Here is an 11,497-nt window from a genome sequence, read left to right as displayed (position 1 = left end):
AACTGCCTCCACTGGCTGGAAGATGCTAAGGACTCAAGTACATTGGCCAAATACCCTATAAAATACATCTTGGCTCCTCTAGAAATGTCTTCCTCTCTCCAACACCTCCACTTCATTCCTACACAAGGATGATAAGCCCTTAGCACTGAGTTTCTGAGAAGCAGAAGGAGCTGACTAGTAACTAAGAAATAACATAGTCAACAGGGAATGAGAAATGTACAGCACCTAAGCTGGCCTGCTGGCTTAATATTTACCGCCTAAATGTAGCAAACTATGAGAGTGAAAAAAGATCATTCTTTAGAAATAGCACACATTTATTTTCTTTGTTTATTAGTTTTCCTGTCAAAAGATTAACTGTACTTCAATTAAAGCCTTAGAAAGACAACACTTGTCTTAGAAGGTCTTTGGGCTAGTGAATATAGAAGAATTTCCCCTGATAGACATTAAGATGCTGATAAATTGTGTGTGCATATGTATATATGTGTATGTATATATAAAATACATATATGTATCTCTTATTCTGCAGGGGTTTTGTTTGTTTGTTTGTTTTAAACCTTACCTTACAGAGAGCTCTGTGGAAGAAACAAGCTGAGTACCTGAAAAATAAACTCACCTATAGAATCTTGCATTTTATAGCTTCAGTCACATGGATGGTAATAAATTAAACGTAATTTCTGAATCCAGTTGTCTCTTTCAAGTTATTTTTAAATCACCTTCCTGCAACTCAGCCTTAGATTTAACCATTAGAGAGTGACAACTTCCACTGAGATGGTGCTATCCACAAAATGACTACATGCTACTTGAAGAGGCACTGATAAGGAATATGCTGTACTCACATTAGTGTCACACTTAAGGGGCTAAGTGCGCTTCCTCTAACATCTACTATATCTTCTGGCTTGGGTCCAGGGCACTGTAATAGCAGTGCCAGTAACTCTTATGCATTTCACACCCTTTTCCCCCAAAAAAGCCATTATTATTGATATTAAATATTTACATAGCAGTGCCTGCAAGCCCCAGGATTAGAATTCTACCTCACTATCCAGAAGATAAATAGTTCCTTGGTAAGGAGTTCAAGACACTTTGAACAAAGAATATAAGGTGAGAACAACAAATGAGAGAACAAGTCCCACTTAGTTACAAGAGACGATTAAACCTCACCCTGAAGGAAGCTCCTAGCCACTACACTGAAGAGCTATTCTAAGACACGAAAGAGGTTAAAAATCAAAGTTGACTGTGTTTTCACAAGATCAGTTTTGAACATTCCAATTCCATCTAAATCCTGCAGTGAATTAAACCTAATAGGCCAAAGAAAACCCCATATAATCCTGCTAATCTGTAGTCACCAAATGATCATTTCACCAGCCTGGAGCTGGTTTTATAGGAGATTAGGGCAGAGAGCTTTCCAAGCTGGCTCACGGACATGAGGTAGCATTACCCACATCAGTGCACATCAGTTCAGTGGCCATAGAGCTGCAGGTGGGAAAGGGTACAGCTCACCTTCTATGCTGGTGCAGGAGTCTCAGCTCTGTGCTCCTGTAGTCCCCATAGAAGTATGCACAGTTAGGAAAAAATAGCCTATGTATATATTGCACTACAGTACATCTTAGGGAGAGTCTTCCTGTGTTGTCTTTCTTACCAAGACAAAGCACTGACTACGATAAGATAGCAAGGTAAGTATAACAAGTCCTTAAACCCACCCTGAATAAGATAAACTGAGGTTAGATAAAGGCTGGAAGGATGTAGGCAGCAGATGAAGACAATATATAAGTATTTAGTTAATCTTTGACCACAAGAGACAGTGCTGATGCCTCCTGTACCTGAATGGCTTCTCTGCGGAATAGATTCAATGCTCGAGCCTTTATCCAGGGACTAAAATCTGGATGTTTCACCTACTGAAATAATGGAAGAAAGTCTATAAACTTCATTATACACTGAAGTATTCATGTGGTTCAGCCGTATAGCCTTATTCTTCATAAGAAGGAATTTAATAGAATGTTGGTACATCAAGGATGATAAATATTTTCTAGATTTAGTGCATTTTATAAGTATAAGCTCTGAAAGTGTTTGTAATTTTTTAGCTATGTTTCTTTTTCAATCTAAAAGGCGTATCCTGATGAATTTGAGTACTAGATATTAAGATATATCTACCCGAGCACACAAATGGAAGAAAATTCTAGAATCTGTTGCAATTCAAGACAATTGTAGTAGACATGTTTAAAAAGAACCACAAACATTAAACCTTGTCTGAACTGTAAAACAAATACATGTATATGTAGAGATAGCTTAGCCATTATAAAGGAGGAAGTATAAGTCAGCATGTAAGAAGTCTGGTGATCTGAGTTCCACATAGATCACAACCCATGCCAACACGCTGTATACTTATAAAAGTGAAGAAGAGCACAGAATAACCATCTACATATGCCTTTAACAGATTAAATCAGTATGCCTCAATTCAATACTTCACCTTGTAAGCAAACATATAAATACAGAGATTCAAAAAAACACCTACAATATTAAATATAATCTTCTACTTACTATGGTCTTAATTTAGGCTGACATTCATTCATTCCCCTATACAGTCTTCCAGTAAGGCAGCCTTTCCTCCTGAGTAATGCCAACTCTCTTTTATACTGCTTGTCCTAAGAGTGCTACTGCATCCTAAATTCAGATATACTGACTAATTAAGCAAAGCAGTTCAGCTGCATTCCCTCAGGTGTTCCTGGAAGGGAGGGACTGAGAGGAAGTTTCATATCTGGTGGGACAAACAGGCTAATTTCATCTAGCATTTTTTCTGTGGGTATTGCTGTTGAAAATAATTTAAAATAGAGTGTGAAATATATTCAATTTAAAGCAAAGACAACAGAAAAATTTGCATCATATTCAGTATATTCTGAGGAAAGAATAAAGATGTTTACACTCTCACAATTTAGAGACTTTGACAAACCAGATTCTCAGAGAAAAAGTATAGCTTTGAGATATTTTCAGTAAGTTGTTAGTTGATTCTTTAACATTCAGAGTGATTTCTATATTCATAAGCACTGGTCTTAAAATGTGATTACAGGAAAAAGACTAATGGCACATTGGGCTGTAAGTCAAGAGAAGTGATAATGGCTATTGATTTGATGTTTACAATGCTACCTCTGCAGTGTTATGTCAAACTCTGTGTCTTCTGGGATCTCAGAGAGATGTGCAAATGGATGGGAGGTCAGATGAGGGCAGTGAACCTGTTCTGGGGGTTTCTAAGGGAACTCCAGGCTTGTTCAGTGGAAAAGAGGAAGCCTAGGGGTGAACTGAGTTACTATCTTCCACTTGGTGGCAATTGGGGAGGCCTAGAGAAGATATAGCTGAACTCTCAGAGGCAATGGACACCAAATGCAGAAGGGGAAGTCTTGATTGTAAATATGAGAAAAAAGAGTGTTCACAATGGCTGGTAGAAATCTGGAAGAGGCATCTGGAGAATTTCTGGTTTCTCAGTGACCTAAGATAAAGCTACAGTTAGTCTCACATTACTAGTCCAGGAAGTTGGCATAAGTAGGCTCCAGAGATCACTTCCAATCAAAATTATTTCATAATTTCACAATGAGCATTTTTATAATAAGCAAGGTTTGGTAACATATATTATGCAAATCTCCTTAAGGAAATAGATTATTCCAATCAAAGAACTTTACCATTGTCATACTTCATTTTAGATCACTTCCCGTGTATAAAGACAACAAAAGCAGTCAAACTAATAGACCCACTGAAGACACTGTCATACTGATAAGTTTCTATTTTAAATCCAGTCTGAATGTCTGGGCAGGATTTGGGAATGGGAATACATGTATAATGATCTTTAAAATTTCTGGTTAAATCTGGAAAAGAATTGAGAAAACACATTAATAGTAAGAAAATATTTCAAGGAGCTCCTCATTCAGCACTGGATTTTGGAGTGTTGGACTTTTAACTGAAACACTGTAACAGACCCTTCCCACATTTACAAAGAACAGTCAATTTGTTATTTTTCTCCAGATTTTTCTTCCATAAACTACTTCTCATATTTTATTTTTTATTTTTGTACTTGATGTGCTTGCGAGTGTTCCTTGAGTCATATGTTCTCAATGTTTTTAAGTCAAGGGTAAGTGAAAATTTGAGAACTCTTTAAGCAGCTCCATAATCATGGTAGTAGTTTGTAGTAGTTAGTAGTTTGAGCGGTTAATTCCAGACAACAAGCAAAATTATTTTAGAGTTAATTCAGAGGTCTAAACTAGCAAACCCTTTAGAATGTAGGGAATGGAAGGACTAGGATGTATTTGGGAACTCTGCCAAATTATGAACGTAATGTAGATTCATGACCTTCAGTAATAATTCATTTCTGCTTCATTTTGTTCCCTGGCTGTACAGCAGATAAAGACAGTTATTGCTGCAGTCTAAACATGGCTTATGATAAGTGTTTAGACAATGGCCAAGAAGCCAGGGTTGGATAATAATTAAGACTGTTCTCACATTAGAGTTTATTTAGGCTACAAAGCTGATGAACTGGAGCAGCTCACAGAAAAAAAAAAGTCAAGATCTGCTCCCATCCCAGAATTAACCTTTTTTCTGATTTATTCCACTGCAATTATGTAGCTCACTACTAGCAGTAGTTATTTAACTTTTTTCCTCCTACTCAAGCGTTAGTTTTTTTCCCTTTCCAGTCCAATTACATTTAACGTTGCTGTCATATCACCCACTCCTCCCTTCTCTGTAGCTGGGCACCCACTTCATCCACTGAAGTCCTCACCCTCCTTACACAGTGCCATGCAGCTCTTCCTTACACTCAGATACAAATGATAAAGCAGCTTGCACGCAGGTAAAACCACAGAATGTTTTGATTTTGTTTGGAAGAACATAGAAAGAGGGGAGGGGAGATTTTTTCCACTTCTAGAAATGAGCCTTGGGTGGATATTCAAGTACTGTTTAAATTTAAAAAAATATTCAGGTTGAGTGAATATTAGACACTTGATTTATACATTATTGAAGTACATTAATCTGATCCTGAGTCCACATTTGGGCTTTTTTTCAAATCCTCTGGTTTATGTACACTGGCTTTATCCCAGTTCATCTGAAAACTATATTTCTGGAGGTTCGATGAAAAGCATGAAACCTTCCTGTCTGCACAAATCTGAGCTCTTAGAGAAGTCCTGAACATTATTCCTCAGACTCTTACGACGTTTTCTTTCTTTCTTTTCTTTTTGTGTTGTCAGCGGATATTTTCTTCCTTTGTTTTCCTTTCAAAGAGCTGTACCTCTGTTTTAATCCATGAACCATGGAATCACAACATCACGGAATGGCTGAGTCTGGAAGTGACCCCTAGAGGCCTCTTGATCTCTGCTCAAGGAGAAACTTGTTGTGTCCAGAAAAAATGGCTGGCTTCTGCTCCAGTGGGAGATCCGCTCCCATTGTACCATCCCTTCTCACAAATCCCACAGCAGAGTAACTTGAGACTTCTGATTTTTCCCTTCTGGAAAGGAGTGGGAAAACTGAAGATGATGACAGAACACATCTGCAAGATTCCTGTGACACCTTCATTCCTATTTTGAGGTGATACAAGTCATTTCTATGTCAAATTGTGGTTATTCTTTCCTTTTTTTGCTTCAGTTTCCTGTTTGTAGATGGAGATTTTCTACTTATCAGCCACATCTGAGAGGCAATGATGGCTGCTCTTGCTTTATCTGTAAAGGTGATTCATTGAAAATTAGGGCACTTTGTAAGCACTTTGATCATGGTAATCACCTCCTACAGTGGTATGGACTACTTAGTCAGACTTGGCATTTGTAAAGGCATAAGGAAACTTGTTTACTGGAAAAGCTACTGTCCTTTATTGCTTTATTATGGATAATTGCACATTTTCCCTGATTTGGCTGAGAAAAAATAAACACAAATTAATGTGGTTAGCAGGCTGGCAATACCTACAGTTTTCTAAAACCTATACTGCCAGCTTTGAGGTCAGCAATAATATAATTATTCTAATAGCAAAAATATATGGAAAGCCAAGGACCCAAGGGAATCCTTGCTGACACATTTATTGCAAGATGAATGTGAATTTGGAAGAAATATCTACAGATAACATCCACTGATATGCAAGAACAAGGAAGGAAAATTTTGTTTCTCACTTCATTTGTATCTAAGGCTTGAACAGTGAAATAATTAACAGAAGCAGAATTGAATGTTGAATGTGCCAGTCCTCATTTTATATATATATGTATCCTACAGCAGAGTCTACAGTTATAAAATCAAGTATTCCTTTTCAATTTTACAATAGAGAGAATCAGCTTACCACTAGCCTTGACCTTGTACTAACAGTTAAAATACATGTTGGAACATAATATCTTATGAAATGATGCATTCTCGGAATGATAAGTTTGAACAGTATAATTTCCTGTAGATACATACCAATCAGTCACTTCAATCAGGAACTTTCAAGCATATTTCCAAGTGGACTCTGTGAACATCAGGAGATTTTTAAAAAGTCATTTTTGGGAACATATGACTTCAGAATTGAAGTAACCACTTAAATGAAACACAATCCATTTGGAACCAAACCTTACTTGCTGTCTTCACATAATAAGAGACACACCCATTTTGCATAAAGATGAACAGTCATTCTACCCATTGTTTTTCTAGCAAATCGCTAGCAGCTTTCCAAACATATAGAAAAATCTAGACTACAGGTTCATATGATAGGCATGTGGCTAATTATTTCTTGGTGTGAGAACAAAAGATTTTGCCAAAAAATGTAACAGCAAACATCAAAAATATATTATATCAGCTATTTCATAATAAAATTCCATGTAACAAATCATACAAAGAAAAAAAAAAATAACAAGAAAGTAAAAGGACATTTATACAATGAAACACAAAGATATCTTTTAAAGTAGCTAAGTCACAGTTTATAGGTAGTAAAAACATAAACTTTGCTCTCAGTATCATGATTTTCTTTTGTACGGAGTTCTCCCCTTTGGCTTCAATAACCACACATTTAAATTATACTTGAGCTTTCATTTCATGAAAAATTATTCCTTATTTATAATATCCTAGGAAAAAAAAAATTGTAGATTTCACCCCACCTCTATTACTCATTTATTGGTTAGAAGTAAATGCTTCCCTTCGGCTCCAGTGGAAGTCACAGGGACCTGTTTAGAGGTTTTTGGAGCTGGGTGTTTATCAAGTATGCAAAGAGGATCTGTCTAAAAGACAGAAGCTCCAAGGACGTAAGCCATGGTTTCTCATCTATGGAGAACATCATAGAACTTCTGTTTGCAAATCATAACAGTGAAATCTGAGCAGTTTCAAAACCTACGCAGGCTGATTTTAGGCCATGATTATCATTAAGAATATGTTAAATAGTGGATATTATACTTTCCATTTGGGTTCTGCAAAATGCTGATGAATGAAGTATCTTATTACTTTTCACTGAGATTTTATCAAGTTTTGAAAAGATCATTTATGGGGTAGCCTGCAATATATAAAAGCCTGGTACACCTTTTATCATGTCAGACTCTTTAGTTGCATAATTTTCTATTGCTTATTACATCAGTACTTTCTGTATATGAAAACTATTAATATGTAGTATATATTTTAATATATAACTTCAATCAAATATTAACATTTGCCTCAATATTAAAATACAAAATTCAATATGATATTGCCTTACATAAGTCATTTTATATATTGTATTACATAAATCTTCAGTTTCCATTTGCACTCACAGTTTACTGAGGTTTATGATTTCCTGCTTGCTACCTAAAGTTTGTTCTTTCCCAAGAAGATCAAAACAACTACAAAAAGTTAACTAATCTATCCAACATTGTGATATAGGGGACCCTAAGTCATTGAAAATAATCCAGGGATCTTACTGTTAGATCAGATCCGCAGGCTCTCAGTTCAATGGCCTGGATGAGCTCCTCTACAGACAGGCTATGAGAATGTCATGGTTTTGTAATTTTTGCTATTGGTATTGCACATCATAACATCATGTGGAGCACAGAGAAGAAGAACTACACATCCCAGAGGACCTCACAGTCAGAGAAGGAAATACATCATGGAAGTGATGCTGGCTCTCTTTCTCACTGCCTGGCAGCGGGTGTGGGTGTGCTTCCAAGCCGTGGTGCCTTCAGTTTCAAAGTAGGCTTCTCTGTCTTCAGAAAACTCTCTCTCTTATTTTAATTGATTTATTAGCTTCAATTTTAACTAGATTGTATTATATTGTGTTATCTTGCATTCCAATATCATAGTTAGTAAAATAAGTTTTCCTCCTTAGATTGTTGCCACTGCTCTGTTTCCTTGAGCCCAGCTCCCATCTCCCTACCCCTTCCCCTTTTCCCTTCCCATTTTTGGGGGTCAGGGGCCCACAGGCCTACTGCTCCTCTGTCATGGACATAGATTGATCTAGGTAACTCCATGACAAAGAACACACAGTCATCTCAGAGAGCTTCATGTCCTTAAAGCTGTGGATGTGTGTCTTATCAAGTAGCTTTCCTGACACACAATTGCAACTTGGGAGGCAAGGCTTCTTGATCCAATGTCTAGCACTGAGCCTGGTAGTAATGTGAAGGGCATTTAGAAACCATTCAATTTATGTAGTGCAATGCCCCTCTTTGCAGTACATCCTTCACCTCCAATTCCTCCTCTGAGGCCCAGCAAAGCCATGTTTTGTCAGGCTGCCGTAAGTGCAGTGTTGTCCCTCCTATGAACTTTTGTCTGGCTCAGGACCAAGCCCTCTTAGTTAATTTTTAAAATCTTTCCTGCCAAAATCTCCTGGTACATGCTGTACTCCTTTCTCTTCTAACACTTACTGTCTATGTTCACATACAGGAAATGTTCTATTGCTCCAAGAGGGTTAAAATAATGTATTTTCTGATTTTTGTCACCTCCTGACAATTCAAGGGCTTTCATTTGTCCCAGTGCAACTGTTAATATCTCTTTTTTTTCCCCTACAATAGGAGCACTGCCCCTCTGTGACTGAGGAAACACTCTCAAATGTGGATGGTATGAGTCCTGTGTTTGGATGAGACCACAGTGTGTGGGAATATAAATGGAGAAAAGCAAACAGACATTGCTGTAAATCAGGATCATAGAATCATAGAATTACCCAAGTTGGAAAAGACCTTGAAGATCATCAAGTGCAACCGCAGCCTAACCATAGTACCCTAACTCTAAAAACCCTCTGCTAAATCATATCCCTGAGGATGTTTTTGGAACGGCACCATCCCACAACCTGTGAGAGTCTGACTATCTCCATATTTTACCTTTTAGGAAAATCTTAGAAATTTTCTTCATTGAGAGTTCCTGTTCTTTACTTCTCATTCTCTGTGAGTGCTATCAGTCCTCAGCGGAGAGTGGGGCTGCTGGAGCTGCCAAGTGTTAGCACCAACCGGAGCAGCCATTTCTCTCACCCTTTACTGGATTCAGACCCACTGTTCTAGGATCTGCCATCATCTCAGATCACAGTCTTTTCAAATCAGATTCAGAAACACAATACTTAAATTCAGTGTGAAGAATATAACTTGATCTAAGCTCTCCCACTCCAGCTTGAAAGAATGCGCAAAATCAAGAGCTTTGTAGTTGAATAAGTTATTGAAAAAGACAGGAGTGGTCACAGCCTTTAGGGCAGAAGCTTCACTGTAAATAATGGAATAAATATTTTCATTGCTACATGTTGAGCTTTTAAAAGGTTTCAGTCTTCCAACAAGAAGAGTGTACATGCACATGCATGTTCACAAGTGTTAACACTCATGGCAATAAACCACACAACAGATGACTGAGGAAGAACACTTCCTTTCATTCTCTCTCCATCCATGTTTAAAAAGCACTTTCAGAAACGCTGCAGCCAGCAAAACACCCACAGGTGCATACCTGACAGACCAACAAAGGATCAGGTTGTGAAGAGGTTTATCTGTAAAAATAACAACATCCTTCATCTTCTGTTTCAGCTGCTGAGTCTATTACTCAGTATGATAGCATCAGGAATGTTTTACTTCAAAACTGTTGGAAAACAAACAAACGAAAGAACACGTTAAGAGATTAGGGTACTGAATAAGCCTTAACCACAGGACCTTACCCTGAAATCTCCATTGATATGCCTTTTTGTCTCCTGTTTTTCTTCTGCAACAAGAAACCACTCTTCTGGTTGCCTATATCCCAGAGCATGCTCTTGGACGGTGCTGCAGTCTGCCTTCTGGAGGCAAGGCAGTGTGTGGCCACCTTACAGCTCTGCTGACTTTGTTCAGTCTGTATTTTCAGAAATGACTTCATTTCTTCACTGTAAAGGCAAACTACTAAAGTATCATGATGAATCCTACTAAGCAGATAAGACATTAATGAATTTAAGGTATGTCCTATTTTAAGTTATGTGGCACTGTATTTTGGAGCTATATAGAACAGTAACAGACCCAAGGTGAACAGGTAGAGCATGACTCAGCTCTGACCTCATCTCTGTTAATTTCCCACTGCCACTTCTTGGATTTCTTTCCTCTTACACACACTAAATGACACAAAGACAAAATACAAGTGTCAGAAAAATGAGAAGCAGCCACTCCTTTTTACAGGATTTACACATTATCTTCAGGAAAAGAAAATAGCCTGGAGAAAATAATTTCCCTACCTGGAACATTCCTGAGCTTCCTGCAGCCGTATATCCTGGTGATGTTCAAGACCAGCTTTGATCTACAAATACAGGCTATTTTTTATTAGTTAATGGTTCCTGAATTGTTGGCAATATGTCTTTATCCTCCTACTAGATCATATAGTAGGATAAAGATCAAGTTCTTACTAGATCAAGTAAGAAATGCAAACTCCTTCTGATAAAGGAAGTGTGAGGAAGAATAACCACTGGTAAGAACAAGAGAAAAACGGACAGCTTAGATAATATAAAGTAGTGTGTACAGCTGGTTTAAATGGCTTTTCACCTTGTCCATCTTAATTTTCCTTTTTTAAATACCCAAGTAATTATTGTATTAGTTAATGAAGAAAAGCATGTGCTTTTTGGTTTTTTTTTTTGGTTTCTTTTTTGTTACTCTATCTCCTCAAATTTATGTAAAATGAAGAACTCTCACAGAAAAGCACATTGCAATGTGAACAATAAAAGCAATAAATGTTTCTAAGAGTGCTGGTAAGGCTTTCTTCACTTTTGTACTGCAACATCCCCAGAAGGCATTTTTAACTGGGTTCATTTTTTCCTTTGCTCCAAAAGTAATGCCTCCGGATTTATTATGTTGGCTCACGGTGTCAGAGGTGGGAGTTGATGGTATGGCAGTAAAGACTGAACCTTCCCAATATTCCATCACATTTTGTTGCTGTGTGACAGATGGCAGCAGAGGGGCAGTCTGACAAAACGGCATCTGACATGGAAGAGGGTATGAAGCAAAGGTGTGTCATTGAACTCCTCCATGTGGAAAAAATGTGGCCATTGACACTCACTGATGCTTGCTGAACGACTATAGAGAGCAAACAGTGGATGTGAGCACAGTGAGGCAGTGGG

The 11,497-nt window shown here is 37.7% G+C and overlaps 1 long non-coding RNA gene across 1 annotated transcript; it reads right to left on the bottom strand.

The window, feature by feature from the left end:
- Nucleotides 1-312: 312 nt before the first annotated feature.
- On the bottom strand, nucleotides 313-11,273 carry LOC107313840. The gene is made up of 3 exons (XR_004307134.1): nucleotides 9,874-11,273; nucleotides 6,412-6,460; nucleotides 313-5,690 (listed from the first exon to the last, which is right to left on the bottom strand). It is a non-coding gene; the product is annotated as an uncharacterized LOC107313840 (long non-coding RNA).
- Nucleotides 11,274-11,497: the final 224 nt, after the last annotated feature.

The sequence above is a fragment of the Coturnix japonica genome, chromosome 4 (genome assembly GCF_001577835.2).
Source record: "Coturnix japonica isolate 7356 chromosome 4, Coturnix japonica 2.1, whole genome shotgun sequence".
NCBI classification, from domain to species: domain Eukaryota; kingdom Metazoa; phylum Chordata; class Aves; order Galliformes; family Phasianidae; genus Coturnix; species Coturnix japonica.
The sequence above is the reverse complement of the archived record's forward strand: the minus strand, read 5'-3'. Positions and strand labels throughout refer to the sequence as shown.